General features: G+C 46.7%; 1 protein-coding gene across 4 annotated transcripts in view; it reads left to right on the forward strand.

The window, feature by feature from the left end:
* Positions 1–880: 880 nt before the first annotated feature.
* Positions 881–19,027, forward strand: part of LOC135998500 (serine/arginine repetitive matrix protein 3-like) — a 171,448-nt gene continuing 153,301 nt past the window's right edge. For all 4 annotated transcript variants that reach the window (XM_065651686.1, XM_065651682.1, XM_065651683.1 and 1 more), the window contains exons 1-3: positions 881–965; positions 1,092–1,169; positions 5,802–5,915. The gene's annotated coding sequence lies outside the window, so the exon portion shown is untranslated. The remainder of the gene's footprint in view (positions 966–1,091; positions 1,170–5,801; positions 5,916–19,027) is intronic.

Raw genomic sequence — 19,027 nt, forward strand, 5'->3', positions numbered from 1 at the left:
TGATCAGCCCTACACTCAAATCAACCCGTGCAGCCCACGGGAGGGTATGATAAAGGCAATGAATCATTTCAGGCATTCAGGTGCTGCCACTCGTGTGCGTTCAGAGATGCTTTGCTGTGCTTGGGAAGGATGTTTGCTGCTGCTCCGAGGGATCGCGGTGCCTGCCGTCTCTGCATTGTCCGACCTCAGAGATGGTTGATCCATCCAGGACGCCGTTAGGGTCTCTGGTCTCCAATGTTCATGTGCTCTTCCGAGCAGAGAGCATCCATTAGATGGTATCTGAACTGGAAGAGTTCGATTTCTAGCAAGATCTTTAGTGGAGTTTAGATTCCATCATTTTGACTTTGCTATTGTCTTGTGCAATAAGTAGTATTATTAATGCTCTGTTACCTGCATGCTGTGCTAGGTAGCAAAGGAGAAATGTAGATGTAATGGTAAGGAAGACAAGATTGGATGTGATCAAAACACAGAATCAGACTTCAAATGGGGACCAATTCTACTAAACCAGCTGGTTGTGAGAACTGGGAGGGAGTAAGGACACGTGCTTCTAGGAACTTCTGGATTTCTCTTCTAAGTCTTTTGGGTTGCCAGTTTGTTTTTTTTTTTAATATGGTGTATGCTTTTGCCTTCATTCCTACAGCACATGTCCCATCTATTTATGTACAGCCTTCTTGATGGGGATGGAAAAAACACAACCCCCTCCCTCCAAAGGCCTCGGAGTGCAAATTGGCTTAGTGGGGGCTTTGTGCCAAACGGCTCTGTAACCAGCGCTGCCGCTCCACCGAGGGTAATTATATCGCAGTGATGATGTCAATAAGCAGCTCCCGGGAGGGCTTTTCTTTTTTAATCCTTTGAAGCTCTGAGTGAATAAAGCGAGCCTTGGAAAAGCAAACCAAGGCAAGAAATTTTCTAAATATAGGAAGCGCTTTGGGATTTTTGCATGACAATGACATTTTTAGGCATAGGTAAGAGATTTCCAGCATTTGTCAGGCTGAACCATTGTGCCTTGGTTTCTTTCTTTTTTTTTCTTTTCCCCTTTCTGCTTTGCTAACTTCCCTCTCTCCTCATGTTGTTATTGACTATTTCTACAGATGCTGTTTTCAGAGCGAGAGCATTGGGGAATCAATCACAGCCATGTTATAAAAGGATCCCTATCACTACAGAGCTGAGTAAGTTATTCTTTAGGAACAAATTTCACAGAAGCAATATGCATGCTGCATTATTTATTTACCCCAGGCCCTTTTTAGAATTCACAGGCAGAAGGCGACAAGCACTACATGTCCAAGGAACATTAAAAGGTTTGACTTAGATGTTAATTCTCTGCCTTTGAAGGACTCAGGGTGGTTTATCAGGAGAATAAATATAACAAAGCGTTACAAAGGTCTCAGTGTGTAGCAAAACTCTGAAGCATCCATTTAGGAGAAAGATAATGTCCTTGCGTTTGGGGTTTTTTTGGGGGGTTTTTCTGTCCCAGAAGCAGTTCAGCACCTCCATGGGCTGTTCAGCCCTTTGTGCTCCTTAGGCTGAAATGCTGAGGAGCTACTGAGAGAGAAAAACAAAAAACCCCCCTGCAAAATAATGATAAGATAATGATGCCTCCTGCATAATTTCGGAACTCCTGAGTTTCCCAGGCTATCTCATGCTGTGGTTTAGGCTTTCATTTCTGCCGTGTCCAAAAGTCTCCGATGTTTTGAGCTGGCTACTGAGGCCCAGCTCGCTGAGCTGGTGCTGTGCAGTCAGGCTAACATCTTCAGACAGGCATTGCACCCCGGAGATTTCCCCCCAGGATGTGCTGTGTCAGTGGAGGGGAAAACATCTGCAATCTGTTGACATGACTTGGATTTTAGTCATGTCAGATCTTTGACAAAATAATGAATTGAGCCCAGTCCCGCAGCCCATGGATTCCTGCCCCTGCTGTAGGCCTGAACAGCACAGAAATACATTCAGAATTACAGGGCTGGGCTAGGAGGGAAAATAACTCCAAGAATTTAAAACCTGGAAGCACGAAACAGCTAAACAAAAACAGCTGGAGCTTTCTTGTGATGGAATAAGCTTCCTGTAAGTCCCTTGATCTGGACAAACACTTTTGTGCCTGTCGCTAGAAACGAGCTGAGAGGAGCAATGCCCGTGTGCGCGAAGCTGTAAGGGCTTTGCTCGTTCCAGGCAATCTCTCATTTCCCAGCACGTCGGCTCGTTACCTGTTTGGGGTTTGTGTGGGCCCAGATCCACCACGCTGAGCACAGCTCCGTGTGTTGAGCATCTTCCGAATTTGTGACTTGGGCAGGGGGCGCACAGGCCTGTTTTAAGTGGTTATTCCTTGGAAACAGTGGGTTCTGGAAAGCCTTGCCGTAAGGAGAGAGAGGTCTGGGAGAGAAATAGTGATCTGGAAAGAGATAAGAATCCTGCAGATATACAAAGGAAAAAGAGAATGGTGTGGAGAAATGAAGCAGATCCCTATAGTGGCTGTGAGACCCTGCTCTTCATACCCAGCCTGTGTTAGTGGAGTCATCCTGACTGATGCCAGATGCAGGGAACTCCGAAATCCAGGGTGGGTGAAGTATCTGCGCTGAGAACACGTGGCTGAAGGATGACGGCAGCTCTGCAAGACAACGGGAGACATTAATAGTGTTGTGATTCTGCCTAGTTTTAGTCATCTTTAAAAATGATGCACTCAAATGCTTCCTGACCCAAGGGGACATAATAGAAATCGGTCATTACTCACAGAGAGTTAGTTGTGCTCGCTCTCTATTTTTTAATGGGAAGATATGGTTCTTGATCTCAGCTGCTCTCAGTCTCCTGCTGTCATTGGGCCTGGCAGTGCTGGGCGCACTGGGTCCTGAACACGGGAGAAGGTCACGGAGGAGCCGCTCTCAGAGCAGGGGGAATTCTGCAAGACTGGCTCAGCCAGCGAGAATAAGATTGAGAAACTAGCGAAGATCCCTGCAGGACGGCTGTGAAAGGGACTCTGTAACCCTGGTTCAAGCCAATAGAAACAGTAATTGTATTTCTGTTAAGTCAGGAAAATTAGGGGAAGAAATTCGACTATTCCTTTCTTCTTCAAAGCAGGTAAATTGATTATGATCTGATATCTTAAAACTTAATTTTAGGCTTGTGTCTTTTGTCTGCCATTGCACAATCAGCCCTGGATAGTTTTTTTTCCTCTTTCCTTCACTAACGCTGCACGCTGTGGCTAGTGCTGGACACAGAATGGCAAACTGGATTAATTGACTTTTGTTTCCGATTCTAGATGGCTTTCCTCTGTTGCCAAGATGTTTCCTTGTTCTTCCTTGCTTTTCCAGTAGAGTGTTCCCCAAGCGGCCCACCCTGATGACATAACCATTTTAAGTTTTTGTCAAAACTGAGTGATCCTGTCAGTGGTGACACATGTGGGTCACACTTGGTGGAGTTCAGCCAGGATTTTGGCAGCAAAACAGCAGTTCGGCTCCTAAGCTTCTATTTCCAAAGCTGCCTTCTCTTTTTCCGAAAGCCCCTTTCTCCACCCGCTCCGTGTGCTACAGCCGAGTTCCACATGCCCTGTGCTCAGCTCGTGTCCAAGGGGATAGTGCTTGGGTGGCAGTTTTTCAGAAACCGAATGAATACAAACCAAATCTCCCCAAGGGATAAGCAGTCCAAAATAAGTGTGTCAAGTCCAGTTACGCTTTTCTGAGAAGGGAAAGTATTATATTGCTGCTACTCACTGATATGTCAATCAGCCAGATGGTAATTAATGACTGCTAGTGTCAAGTGTAAAAGTAACTCAAGACATAGCATGACCTGTCTTACGGGATAAAATTTCACTCAAACGTAAGATTCCAAGTCTGTCCAGGAATGATCAGCACTCAGCTCTGCTTTAGAGTAGAGGGGCACCTCGTTCTGTAAATGCAGTGAAGACAGAGAGAAATACAATATTGCTTGGCAATTGCAGTGTCAGGGAAAAGATGTGTGAGCTGGAGAAGAAAGAGAAGGAAGGGAGGCTTCAGCAGTCCAAAATCATCACCTTTTGCTATCGCTGTGAATGTCTGTTGAAATCTATCAAGACACTTAGAACAAGAGTGCAGTTTGCTTTTGGCTTGAAAGGACACGGGCAGAAGAATCCAAGTGGCAAAACGTGGCCTGTTAAGTGAAATGTTACCCCTTGGAAGCCTAAAGCAGAACTGGTGTTTGCTTCACCATGACTCTTGGGGTCTCAGTAGGCAGAAAACAACCCAGTGAGCAGGGTAATTATGGCTCGGGTACTCTAATGAGCCCCGAATTCCCTTCCTGACCCAGCTGTGGGTTCCTGAGCTGTACAGGACCAGCTTTGAAAGCTTAATAGCAACAGGGAGTCAGTGGGAGCGGGCAAGTGCCTGGTGCTGGGCGAAGGTTTCCAGCCCTGCCGTGTGTGCAGAGCTGCTCCCAGCACGGCCGCTGGGCTGGACTGGAACCAAACATCACTTGGGGAAGGCAGCGTCTCGCGGACACGTTATAGAAATGTAGCTGCTTTAAAGTCAGCTTCGGACCCGTGGTGAACGCAGTGTTGTTTCCGAGTGCACACATGCGTGCACACCTCTACAGCTTCCCCGCCTCTCCGATTCCTGCAGTGGAACTCAGCAAAGAAAGTACAGAAGGAGGGTGACATGCAAATCCTATTAATTCATCCAAGTATGGAAATGCAATCCTTTTGATGTCAAAAAGTACAGCAATGATATGTTAAAGAGCTCAGCACGCTTCTGTTAAATATGTAAAGTGCAGATTCCCCTGAAGCTGTATCACTCCTGGATAACCCTGGACTATCGCTCCTTACTTTAACAGACTGAGCATTACTCTAACAGCATTATACCCGTTGGCCCGACAATATGGTCAGATGTTCTTAAGCGGATTTGAGTTCAGCGTGGATTTGGTAACACCGTTCCTTCTCTGCAGCTTGCTTAGTTTCTTTACTCAGGCAAATGCAGGTGACAGATTCCACAAAGTGGCTTTATGTAGGAAATGAGATTTTTGAGAAAGGGTGGAAAATAAGTTATTTGATGTGCTGCGGGCAGAAGAAACACATAGATTTTTTTTTTTTTTAAAGATACTCTAGGCCTTTTTTTGCCTCAGATCTGAATTTGAACCAAGGTAATTTTTTTTTTTTAAAAAACGGTGACCAAAGTTTAGTTTCATTCAGTTGAATCTCGCTATGTAGCTTGAGCTGTATTTTGAAGAGGCAAAGACACCAGATAGCCTTCTCCGGTTTGGTGGTGATGGGCTCTGATGGGGGACGGGAGCCAAGCAAGAAAACAAGTTGTACAGACACCTTCATGCGGAGCTAAGAGATTGTGAAACACCCTGTAAATAAAAAATCGTGCAAGTTATTAAGACCCCCACAATAAATTGTGTTCTTATTTCTTAGGGGTGGCACTTTGAATTCGGCTAAATGCTAACATGAGGTTATTACTGAAAATAAAAAGCTTTAACAACAAACATATCAGAGAGTAAAATGTTCTCTCTGCGAGGAAAAGGGCAAAACCTCAGGTTTCTGCTGATCAGTGCACAGAGCAGACCCAACTATATACAAACATGGTGAGTTTGAGTTTAGAGACCGTCTGCAGAACTTCTCAGAGATTCCAGCACACTGAAATTCAGGGTTTTTTTGCAGCCAGGACTGAAGATGCTGGATTGATATGCATGAAAAGAAGCAAACAAACAAATCAAGCAAAAAATCCCCATGAACTTGTTCCATAAATCAGGTCCTGCCTGTATGTTCTGAAGCCAGTTGAGGGAAGGAGGAGAGTGATGTTGTTTGGTTTTTTTCTCTCTCTCTTTCCCCTAACACTAATTAGGTTTGAAAGACTGCAGCTTGAGTCCAGATACCACATGCCGAGAAGAAAGGAACCCAAGCAGCTGACGCAGAGTTCAGACTAAACTAACTGCAAGCTCCCCAGGGACATCACAAGGTAAACCTGATAGTCTCTGTCATTTACAATCATTATCAGGCAGCTGAGTCTCTGTAATTTTACTAGGGAGCCAATTAACAGATCCCTGAAGCTCAAGAATAAGGTCTTGGTCCTTTTTCTATTTTAGACAGGAAAAGGGGGAAAGTAAGTCTTTGTTTCAAATAGATGCTCCAGAAGCTTTCCTTGCCAGGGGAGCGGTCAGGTCTGGGTTTGCACTTTTCCTCTTGAGCAATAAGATCAAGCACTGAGCTGAGGACTCAGGCAATGGGCTTCAGTAGCCAGTTCTGCAACAAAACCTGGCTGTGGAACCTCAGCTGCGTTATTTAACTATATCCTCACGCTGCTTGCTGCGCACTGGCAATACGATAACGTTAATTTAGGTAATGAGAGCTTTGGGGAAAGGACTGTCTCTTGTGATTTGTTTGGCCTAACAGAAATAGGTACCGATTTAGTGGAATTCGTAAATGTCCCATCCTCAAACAACATGAGTAAGAAGCAAGAGAAAAGCTTGTACCAAAGCTCCAGATGGAAACGTATCTGCGCCTGAGGAGGCTGGAGTTTGGATTCAGGTCTGAGCCTTAATGTGTTGGACTCATCTTTCCTGGAACAAACTAATCATACATTTTCAATTCAGGACAGATTGTCAGTAGGAATCAGTGAACCATGCTTAGAGCAAACAAAATACATAGGAAGCGTGCTTTCCCTTTGCCAGCCCTTTGCAGACCTGAACTTGAGCCAAGACAGTCGGCTGATCTCTTGGTAGGAGTTTTTTGGCCTAAAATCGCCCACTGCATGTACAAACTTAGACCAGAATTTGTGCACTGGGTTCTGTTTACCCTCTGGCAGAACAAGTGTCTCAGTCCCTTCCCTAGCATGCATTATTTTAAACAAGACGGGGAGAAGGTAGAAGGAAGGGCCTGGGCAGGTTTGCTGTCCTTTGACTGCAAAGGATACCGAGATTCTGCGAGCTTTCTGTACTGTCATCATCTGAATCTTCCTTTATTTTCAACTGTAATGCAGTCTAAGCAGGGCACAGAGGAGGTAACATCCCTTTTTCTTTCTTATTGTTCTCTTGCTTTTTAGAGAACTACACATGCTTGGACCTCTGTGTTCTGATATTAAGCAGGTCTTGTGTAATGTTAAGCCGTTTTTATTAAGAAAACTGCAAGAAATGCCAAAACTTGTTTACTCGTAACTTCCCTGGGTGAGAAACTCAGACTATCTTGCCAGCAAACTCTTCTAGGAGAAGCAGATGATTTCAGACAGAAAATGGAGGCAGATTTTGTGGTTGAGGTCCAGCTTTACGACACCAAACGCTGGATATACTGCTGTGCTGCATGGTGAAGGGGCCTCTTTCAATTTGCTTATTCCAGCTTTTCGTTCTGTTGCTATATCTGAGCAAGCAGTTCTGCTGCTCGTGAAAGAATGAACGGGGAGAGAAATCCTAAGAAAGGTAAAAGCATTAATGGGTCAAGGCCTCCTTTGCATAATTCTATTATCACCAGGAAGATTCTGCAATAATCATGTTAGGCATGTGCTCTGGAGCATCAAAGTGACTTGTCTTACCTTACTTTTTGATGTTAGACAGGTTTAAATGCTTTGTACAGATGAGGCACTTCAGACAGCTGATCAAGAAAGCCTGTGCTGTTCAAGCAAAGCAGAGGCCTGTTTTGGTTTTTTTTAATGTCAACAATGCCACATTCTTCCAGCAAGGAATAATCTCTGTTGTCACAAACTCTGAAAAGCGAAGGTGTAGGAGAGAAGCTGTGTGTGAGTGCATGCGAGCGTGCCTTGTGAAGCTGCCACCTTTGAATCTTCAGCAACAGCATCTTCTTGTGTATCGTTTGGGTCATACGTTTATATACCTATTGTGTAAATAAACTCAGCTCCTGCAGTGCAAACCACAGTGGGGTCCACAAAGCCATTACAGATCTCTGCACTGCAGTTTGCTGACCTGGGGGTGCTGATTAATATTAGTAGGTTCTACTTTTTAGCAGCATTATTGGAGTCTCCAGTTGAGTTCTGGAACTTTTTGTGTCAGGTACAATCAGAAGTGCCCCTGACCACAGTGAGCTTAGGCGGTATACACAAAAAGGAGTTATAAGGGAAGCAGAGGAGTTGTTTGCTCAGAAGCATATATCGGATTGGTGGAAAAGACAAAAACAGAGCGTGGATCTCCTGATTTCTAGGCAAGCAGCTTTCCCACTAGGCCGTTTTGCATTTCCACTCTCAGATCTCAGCTCCTGCTAACATGATCATTCCCTTGTCAGTCTGTCTAGGGATTTAACAGTCTCTTCCAGAGGTAGCTCAGTCTTCATGGAGCACTACCTGGTTAATTACTTTTCCATTTGTTATGAGATGGTCAGCCTCTTTACAGAAGCAGACAAGTGTCATCATGCTTTCAAAGAGGAAAGTAAGTTGCTTGAGATCACCCAGCAGGTCGGCTGTCTCGTGGTTCTTTGTCTTGTCTGTCTTGTCAGCTGGGCCACGCTGATGGTTCAGGCTGGTACGTGATGAACGGAGCCAGAAACCTCCTCCAAGTTGCATGCAGGGATGTATAGACTGTGCAGAGACTCGGACATGCTAAAGCGCTTGTCCTAACCCACGCATTCACATCCGAACACGGCTAGGGGCACGCACGCAGGGACAAACTCAGGTCTCTACAAAGAGCACTTGCCCATAAGGAGATGAATGTCTGCATCCAGGCCGGGAGTGTTTTCTCCATTCTCCTTCCTGCGGTCAGACTCCAGCAGCCCGGGCGTGCGGGGTGTCAGCGCTGTGAGCTGGGCCAGGTTCCGCAGGGCGATGTGCTGCAGGAGCGACCGGCACAGCAACGAGCGCGGGGAGAGTCCGGGCCCTGTACGTGCGAGATGAGGCAGGCTGGGCAGTGACAAAAACAAGAGGTGGCTGCAAACACCGAGTGTCGTTGTTGTCTGAGCAGGGATGGCGAGGGGCCCGGGGCTTGCCAGAGATGGGGCGCGTCACAGCTGGCTGCTGAGGGACAGGGGCAGCCCGCAGTCCTCAGAGCACTGGCAGGAAGGATGCGCGACAGCAGGAGCAGCTTTCGAGAGCATACACGCAGTTTCCTGCAAAGTATGCATCTTGTCTGAAAGATGATTTGCCTCTTCTGAGATAAGCTCCAAACACCTAATGGTTTAAATTAATGCCAGAGCAGAAGGAGGCCTCTCTCAGTCGTTAATTGACAGTGGGTTCTCTAGGATCTCCCTGCCGAAGGAAGGGCTCTTTGCTGCTTTCCCATCCGTCTACCTCACCGTACTCTCCTGACACGCCACCCACGTACCATAAAGCCGCAGTCTCACTCCCCACGGTCTCTGGTGGCCCGTTGTAAAGGGATTGGAGCAGTTTAACTGCTTCTCCGCTTGCAGCAGGAGGCCATGCAGAGAGGATTAGGTGGACTAACGGTATTAAGCAATCTGGAAGGGCATCATTAATGCTTCTGACACTTCTTCTGTAGTACACATGTGCCAACTAATAAGCATTAGTGACTGAAGGTTCTCCATTGCCCAGCACACAGACGTAGCCGGAGCAGCGAAGGTGCAGACACAGCCCGCTGGGCTCTCTCCACCAGGTCAGATGCTTTTCCAAAGTCCTCTGTCCCGCAGACCTGTGGGATAACGATTGGAGTTGGCTGATGTTTCCAACTTCTGCTAAAGATTTAATGGAGAGCTTGAGCTTTTTGGGGTTGGCTCTTTTTTGGTGACAGAACAGGATTTCTGCCAGGAGGAAGAGCCATATCGGTCACTGTGATTTGGAATGTGGTTGTCTGGTAGTCTCAGTTTCATTCTTGAATAAGCCCATACCTCAAAGAAGGCTTGAGAGAAGTACTGCTATGACTTGACAGTGAGACTCTGAGATCTAATCTGAGTGGCAGGCGTCTCTTTGTCCCTTTGTCTCCTGTTAGTGCTGCTGGACACTCTGCCAGCAGTGTAGCAGCACACGTACCCAGTTCTTCGCTCTTCTGTAACGTGAGGACTGTGCTTGCCAGCACTTTGTTGCCACCAGTGTGGCTGGTCTTGTGTACTTGCTTATCCAGGCAGCCACCAAAAAGCAGCAGGAGTCCCGAATGCCAGACTAACGCATCAATCATAATTCCAGAGCTGCCAGCAGCCATGTAACTGCCTAAAGACCTCAACAGGCCTCTGGCACTTAAAGGAAAAAATCATCTAATTAATCACAGGTGAAACAGCTTGGACCTGCTCCAAAAGCCCTTGAATTTACTGCCAAGCTTTGATGCTAATTTTCCTTCTAAGTAACCCCCTAAAGAAATTTATGATTAGGTAATTAAAGTGGTGAATAAAGAGATACTTAGAAGAAGGAGGGAGAAGAAGAAGGGAGGGGGAAAAATCAGCCTTGAGTCAAAAGCCTTAAATCTCCTCCCCTCCTCAAAGAGAAATGTTAGTCATTTTTGCACATGCATTGTCTCTGAAAATTGGGTTGGATTCCCACGGGAGGCTTGAGAAATATTCCTTAAATTAATGTTTGCATAACCAAATAAAACAGAAAAGAAGGAACTCCTAAATAGGTTGTAGTGTCAAGATGGTTGAGGGAGGAAAGGACTTGTGGCTTCTCTCCGAGAGTCACATACTAAACACATTTTGTCAGAAACTGCTTCACGCCTTTTCCCCCCAGGTACCTGCGATCCATATTTTAAAGGTAATTACATACCTAGGAATGCCATCTAATTAAAAAAATGTAGTGATATCTAATTAAGAACTGCAGAACATTTGAACAACTTTTAAAAGTCTGGCCATAAGTTCTTAATAGGTCACAAGCCCTGTATAACGCTTGTCAGTGTCCTCTCACATTCTTTCATTTTTTCAGAGAAGGAACTAAGTAGTCTTTGATTTGCATTTTTTATTCAGACAAATGTACCGCTCCAAACCCAACGTAAGGAGCGGGAGTTCAAACGCAGGGGCACATGCTGGAAAATGTTGATGGTGCCCAGGTGGTTTCCACAGAAGATACAGATGTGGCCCCAAATTAGAGAAAAAATTTAGGCCCTAGTTTCAGTTCCAGGGTGCTGCTTGGTTGGTCGTGTTTTGGGGTTCTGTTTAAAAAAAGAAACAATCCACACGACAAGCATATCGCTTTCCAGGGATTTGCTACTGGCTTTTTGGCACAGTCTCGGCTAATTCTTTGCTTGTGGCTAAAGGCAAGCCTTGGAATCCGGGAAACTTCCTGAGTAGCCCATAAAACCAAAGCTGGGTTGGGGAGGGTTGAGTTTGGGCTGTGTGTTTGTACGGCTGGTTTGTGGCGGTGGGAAGGTTTCCTCTCCAGGACTCCACGTCGCTTTGCGTTCTGCGCTTTGATCGGTGGCCGAACGCTGCCCCGCTCCCTTCGCGCTGCTCCCGAGTGTCCCCAGGGCGCCGCGAACACGACGTGATCCACCCAACCTTCCTCTGGTGATCAATAACCTGCCGACCCGTCCCGCGGCCTCGCCGGCTCTGGCGCTGCGGGAAGAGCTGCCGAATGGTCTTTGAGGGGGCCAGAGAGGATAAAAAATGAGAAGATGGCAGATTAGATCTCAGGTGACAGAGATGAGAAATAAAAGCCATTAGAGCCCATTTGCAATGTGCCCTCATTGAGTCAAGTTTCAAGGTGTTTTTCCAGATTATTAATAGCCTGACAGCAGATTTTGTACAGGAATCTGATAGAGGAAATAACACTCGTGTATACACACCACAGTGTAGAGGGGAAGGTAGAGTCCCCTCGTTTATTTACTTGAAGAGATTTGAAAGAGAGCAAAGCAGCCAGCTGGGTTACAGACAAAGTAAACACTCTCCATTATCCCGGTGGCATCTCCAGACACATCTCCATGGCCTGTCGGTGCAGGCCGGAGCGGCTCCGCTGCAGCGCGCGCGCGTTCTGCGCTCTGCACGTGTTGCCCAAAGTCATTGCAGACCCTGGGCGGCACCTCTGAACCTGCTCCTGTGGGCCATTCTGGACGCTTAAAATCTCCCAGGGATCAGATTTATTCAATGTGGCGGGTTTCTTTTAAAGCCCAGGCAAGCACCAATCCTGAACAGATCTTTCCCGTCTCATTGCCCTGCTTATCTGAATTATCTCAGTCTCCTCAGTGTGATAGCCAGTGAAATGAAAGCCAGAAAGAGAGGGAGGGAAGAACAAGAGTACTTGGGCATGTGGGAAAGAAAGGTTAAAAAAATCCCAAAGTTATACTTTGTAGTTGCGTACTTGTAAAAAAGAAATACCAGGTGGGTAGCGCTTTGAACTTCACAGGGCTTTGCAAGACTGAGTTGTCAAATATGAGTAATTGTAGCTTTCTTCATAAACAAGGGGGGGCACAGAAGATTCAACAGATACAGTCTGTGACGCCTGCAGGCCAAACAGACCTTCAACCCAAAGAGAGCAGCTCTTCAAGCATCGTTAGAGGCTGATGTCTGCTTGTCGCGTCTGGTGCTTTCTATTCACCTTTAGTTTTTACTTCTGCATCTCCTGTTGCAACCCAGCTCTGCTTGTGAGTGTTACTGGGCAGAAACAACCGAGTCTTGATCTACACTGCGTAGCGTACAGTGTCTCATGCCATTGGCTTCCCCCTTTTTATCCCTGGTGCTGCTGCTTGTGAATTCAACAGAGCACACAGTATTACTGCATCTAACCAGCTCATACTGCTGACCATAGGTGGCTACCTGCAATGTAAAGAGTTTGTTCCTTGTGATTTAATTAAAAGATGCCTCTCACCTTTTACTATAACTAGTTGCTTTTATTTTCAAATGAAAATATAATTTTCGTTCTGTGAAAAAAAAAAGCTTTCCTTCTAAAAAGATATAAAAAGTTACTTTTTCAAACGTTAATTTCTCATGCAATTTTTCAGTAATGTTTTTCACCGACGATCTTCTCCAAAATGTAGTTTCTTAATTAGCTTAAGGCTGAAATGGTAAATAGTATTTTAGCCCTGCAAGACAAAACATAATACCAACTGCAGTGTCGAGATCTCCAGCTTGTAAACTGCTATCCTTCAGGATGAAAGGTGCCCATGCAACAATAAGGCAGTATAATACTTCCTTTATTACTTTGTACATGCATAATTTACTGGCTGCTAAAAGCCCTGGTGGATGCCCCTTTGATGTCACCTGTCTTGCCTAAGCAGAGCTTGCTGCTTCTTTCCTACCCACCTACTTGGGATGCTGCCTCTGGCAATTTCGGTGGCTGAATTCCTTCCTCCAGTAAAACCTTAACTAGTTCAACTGAATCTTCAAACACGTCCACATCTCCCTCAATAAATATCAAAAGGGAAATGCAGCTTAATGTAAACAGAGAACAGCAAAATGGTGCTATTTATATGGTTCAATTTCCCTTCAGTTAAACCACTAATGGCACAGAACTCTCATAATTAAAAGCCACATCTGATAGAACAAAGTCGTCTGTGGAAGCAAAGAAAGGGGAAGATGAAAGAGCCACCAGTACAAAACGCCAGTGATCTGGTGCTGGCTGTAGATTCAAGCTTGTCTGTGCTTTGCCTTTTGCAGAGAACCAGAACTGTTCATAGTGCAGAAGTGTAGAGCGGATATGAGCCACAGAAATGGAGCCGATGATTAACGCCGAGCACGCAGGCTGGAGCTGCAGTTGCACCTGATTTTTGGTTTGGGTTTTTTTCAGTCCATCTCGGCACTTTTCCCCTTCCCTTCCCTTTCTCTCCCAGCACAGCCAGCAGAGCCCATTAGTGTGAGTGATGCGTGTCCCTGCATGCTGATCTGGGACGGAGCTCCGGCTGCTTTTCAGAGCAAGTGCCTAGAAGTGTTATTATACGCCAGCCAAGGTTCTCAGTGGTGATTTAAAATGGGGGTTGATTTGAAAGGTGCATCTTAAAAGCACCTGGTTTTCTAAAAATGTAAAAGCTATCGGTTCTCACTGTCTGCAAAACAGAAGCTCTCAAACTAGGTACGTAAAAATAGAAGCATCCCATAGTATTAGTCCCTTCTGGAAATGTTGTTAGCGCAGCCCGATTTCCTTCTAGTCTGCAATTTGTGTTCAGTGTGTGAAGTGCCCGAGCGTAAATGACTCCGGAGGGGAGACCCAGGCCCCCGGGGTTTGAGCAGGTTGTGTTCACGTTACTCCGTGCCGGTGAACCTCAGTCACAACCTGTCGCGTGTCACCGATTGGAGGTGGTGGGTTCCGCGGCCCCCACTAGAGCTGCTCTCCTCCGGCTACAGCACATTAATCTGAACTGGGTTCTGCTCCGAGTGACTGCATTCCCGACCATCCCCCGTGTACCTCTGCCCCGGGCAGTCCTGTTCAACTTCTCGCATATCCCTGGCCAATTCCGCATTGCCGTGTCTCCGTTCTTGACCAGTTCCCTTAACCCAGCCCTACTCTGAAGCTTTGGGTGGCTCAGCAGATGTCAGTGCTATCTGATACTCGAGCTGCTTGATTCTTCTCCGAGCCTCACGACCATCCCTTTCATTGCCGAGTTGTGTGCAGAAAGGCTGTTAACTCTTCAGCTGGCCCATACGTGACAAGACAGGAGATATTAAATGTACTTTTTGCCTGAGAATTCAGTCATTCAGGTCATCTTGCTAAAGCTTGTAATGACTACTGGTTGTTATGGGGGAAAGGAAATTTATTTATCTGGGATAAAAGCCTCAGAAATACTAACCTGAGTAAAGTTTACAGCTGCTCAGGATCCTTCAGCATTGACCCCTTCTCCTTTTTATTAATGCAATTCAACAAGTTAAGCCTGAGCAACTGTGTCTGACCCTGTGGCTGGAGGAACATCTGTGACTGTACTCTGTCATTTGCAAAATGGAACGGCTCTAATCTCTTGAGCACACTGCTCTGCAGTGACATTTCCAGGACATCCGCACTCCAAAAGGCATGCAGTAGCCTTGGATTAGAGTTTAAAATAGAAACGTGTTTGCCTTTGTGTACAGCATGGGATTGCTAGGGAGAAATAGCAGCGGGAGCATGCGGTTGGATTGCGTGACCTCCGGTAGCTGCGTGTTCAGAGGCTTCCATGTGGTGGGATCCGCTCTGCTTTTCCATTGCGCCGATAGCCTGAGCCGTTTGTTCAGCTTAGTCTGGGGAAGCTGTTACCTGTTCTGCCGTGGTGGTGTCCTGCGTGTCGTGTCTCAGCCGCCCGGCCTTGCCTTCCACCTCCCGCGTGTGCAGCACCAGCTGCTGCAGCTCAGGCCCTGCTGCCCTGCTCCGTAATGCCAAGCGTCTTTCTATAGGTGCTTTTCATAACCGTAAGCCTGTTAACTCTGGTTTCCTAACAAACAACAGCTGAAATCCTTTCGTTTGTTTGTGTTAGGTACAGTATTTTTTCAACACTCCCAGCAAGCTGTTGTTGTTCATCTGTATGTTGGTAAATAGGAGCTGCTGACTTTCACCTTGGGAGAGGCAGAATTTGAGCAATGAGTAAACCAGGCACAGAACTCGGGAGCGCGGGAGAGTAGATGCAGGGTGTCTGTCCAGAGGCAGCTTGTTTCCTAAACCCTCTGATTTTCACCCTGAGCTGGGTGCACAACCATCAGCTCCTGCCCCTGGAAACCTCCCTTGGAGCTGCTGCTTCTGTCACTGTGATTGCAAGGTCGGGACTCTGGAGTCTCGCTCTGGCACAGGGAAGCAGGACCTTGAGAGACGGGTGCACAGGGGATTTTTCCCGCGTTCTCGGCCCCATGTCTCTGTCTGTCCCTCCCCGCTCCCTCTTCCCTCCTCCCCGCAGCCCAGTGCGGCTCCCTGGAGCTGCTGGTGCCCAGCACAGCCATGTGGATTCTCTCCTCCTGCTCTGCAGTGGCGGTTTTCTGCTGGTTTGTAGAGACCATCTGACTGATTTATTGCTCCCAACGTGTCTTAGTTTGTAATAAAGTTTTCAGCAGCTCTGTCGAGCCCGCTCCCCGCCCCCACGCACGCACACGTCCCCGCGCTCGCTTTGTTCTTCTCACACATAATGTCAACTCATAAACCTTTCATCAAGTCAACCAGGTGGAAAAAACCCATTACTGAAAGAAGTGTTCATTCAGGTTCGGGGGGGGGAAAGGAGGGGAAGGCAGAGGAGAAAGTTCCCCAATGGCAAAAAAAAAAAAAGGGGGGTGGGGGTGGAGGAAAAAACAAAGCTGTGTGTGCTGTTAGCTGAAAAGCGGCTTTGCTGCGCGCCCCGGTGCCAGCCCCCCGAGGAGCCTGGCAGGTCTGTCAGCCCGTGACAGGAGATGGAAGGCGCTGAGCGCACATTCAAAGAGGCAGCGATTTGGGTCTAATACCTGCTGATGAAAGGGAGCTTCAACACAGCCGGCCTCTGCCAGCTCCAGCACGACCACTTGTGCTTTCGCATGGCAGAACGGAGCCCCCTCCCCGCAAACACACACGCGTGGGTGCTGGGGCGTCCCTGCTGCTCCCCCGGCCGGAATCGTGCTGTTTAAGCCGTGTTGGCTCAGGCTCACGTGCCGAAAGGCGCCGCTGGCCACACAACGGAGGAGCCGACAGGGGTGTCTCGGCAGGAGATGTGCTGAAAAATAAAGGCGAGGAGGTGTGCGGAGTGCAGGGTGCAGCCCGGGATCTCAGCGCGGCGAGGTACAACCGCGGTGGCCCTGGGGACGCTGCGCCAGCCGTGCCCCGGCCCACGGCCGCTCTGCTCTGGGGACACCCCCGCACCTCTTTCTCCCTCCCAGGCTCAGCCACCCAGGGTGCAAACTCTTTGTGGAAGGCACTGTCACTTGCATAGTTCATCGATCCCCACAGCCAGTTAAATTTTACTAATTTTGGACAGAACTTTGAAAAGGGCTGTAGGTGGAGTTCATTGCAAAATGAAATCTCCTTCACCATCTCTATGTTTCAGGCACACGCTTTGGGGTTTGATGGATTTATCTTTACACGCAGACTTTGAGAAAGTTCTGCACAAAATTTTATTTCAGTAAGTTTTTAAGCAGTGTAGTCCAGAGTTACTGCTCTGGAGAAGGGACACAAGGACATTAAGGGATGGAGAAAGGATGGGAAGCAACAAAGGAGCGCAGGCAGTGACATCTGTCGCTAGTATTTTATAAGTTAAAAATTCAGCATAATCTACTGCCACCCTGTCCGCTATACTGAGTTCCAACAGTAACAGAATTGTCATGATTTCCACATGAATTAATTCAAATCTCTTTTTGGATGATATGGCGTAAGAAAGGGGCCATCTGGTTTATGTTCTAGGTGTCAGAACCACTCATACCAGCACACTCTCCTAGTGCAAGATGTAAGCTGACTGCACATATTAATGTCTCCTTACCCTCTGCCTCCCTGAGACCTGATGCTGTTGTCCCATTATGGTGCTGCCATTTATACTGTCAATAGCAATCATAATAATAATGCAGTGTTTGGCATGCACATAGTACCTCCAATTACAACTGTGGCTGAGTGTTACTTACCATTGCAAACATTCGTACTGGTTTTTTCACATGTCTGAGGCTTAGGGACACTAAGCAGGATCATGCTGTGACTAAGTTAGGAGCGACCAAGTGCACAGTAAAAGATTGTCCAGTTTCCACAAAATTAGTATTTAGCTAGTGACCTAGTTCATACACAGAGGTTATCGGCTTCCCCAGGCTGCACAAATATTCATTAGCAGTGAAGCTGGGAAGAAGAGTCAAGGTATGTGGAGTCCTGCCCGTTCCCTTGGAGAATGACAGCTGGCACTCAGGGGTGTCCTCACTGCGGTCAGGATTGAAATACTGGTTTGCATTACAGCTCGCTGACATACTGCTTCACCGATCTTTCCAGCAGTTAGCTGGGTATACAAAATCCAAGTAGAACTGCTTTGCAAAGACTAGTCAGCAAAGCCACAATTTCTGTTCCCGTTGCTAGATGAAAGAGGCTCAGGGTGGGAAAAAAGTCCTGGAGCAGAAGGGCCTCATCTACGACAGATTAGTTCTGTTTATATTGCAAAGGCTCTGGCTCAAGTGAGGGGTTTTCTGCTTAGAAATATTGTTTTAGCATGAGTTTATCTTGAAATGAACTTTGTGGTAAATAGTATTTAAGCATGAGCTTCAATTTAAGGTCTTATTTAAGTGCTTTTCTACTTCATTTGCCAGCTAAGGATCTGGCCTGGGCTTTGAACATCTTTAGGGAGAAGGAACAGATTAATGAGATTAGAACATTTTAAATCACCTTTGTTCTTCCCTGGACTGCCCGATCTCTGTAATACCTTGTCTCTATAGACTATAGAGTGTATGGGCTGGGTGCTAATAGACAGGGCTGTGGAAAATAAGGCTTGCTCGTGCATCCTTTCAGGTTTGGGGAACGTTCAATGGCCTGTGGGTGTGTTCCGTTTCAGACGTCATTGTGCATTTAATCTCTGTCTGCTTTATGAAATCCAGCATTTGAGTGCTTAACTCCCAGCCTCATGGGCCTAATTTCCTTGCTGAGGTTTGTACCAAATATTTTACATTCGGGCCAGTAAAATGAAAAATGTGGCCATAGCTTGCTTTCTTTTTTCTTTCTTTTACTTCGTTAAAGCTAAGCCCCTATACAGAGTTATGAGAAGTTCAAAACAAAGACTTTTTTTTTTTTTTCCAAAGAAGCGTTGTCTGAATTTTCATTCTGCGTCACAGTGATCGTAGGTTTGGGGAAACGAGAGCTTGAACTCATGGGTTTTGAAAGCCTGGGGTTTACGATGCTGCAGAAAGAGTATTTGTTGAGTACAAGGCCTGATCTGGAAATGCATTTAAGACATGCATGACTTTGAGCATATAAATAGTTACACAGAAGTCAATGGGACATAAATTTATGAATTTGCCTAAGTGCTTTGCTGGATCTTTGCCTAAGGAACCACTTACCATGAGTTTCAATAACAGAATCATAGCCTTGTTAATGAGCAAACCTCTGGACCAAGAGCGTCAGTGAAATGTGAAATCCAGCTCCATGCCGTATCTGTGCTACTCAGCTTGATTTCATCTCTACGTAAACTCGCTCTGCTGCGCTGACATTTCTGTCCCTTGCCTTCTCCAAAAAGTGATTTACAAGGTCCATTTTACGCCGTGAGTGCAGCAGGACAGTGCAAGATGTAAAGCAGCAGCCCCGGCAGGCTGGGAGTGCTGCAACCAGAACTCCCTTCTAGAGAACAGACCCTGGAGCAGCTTAAATACAAAACTGGAACTAAA

This window comes from Caloenas nicobarica, chromosome 25 (assembly GCF_036013445.1).
Source record: "Caloenas nicobarica isolate bCalNic1 chromosome 25, bCalNic1.hap1, whole genome shotgun sequence".
NCBI lineage: Eukaryota > Metazoa > Chordata > Aves > Columbiformes > Columbidae > Caloenas > Caloenas nicobarica.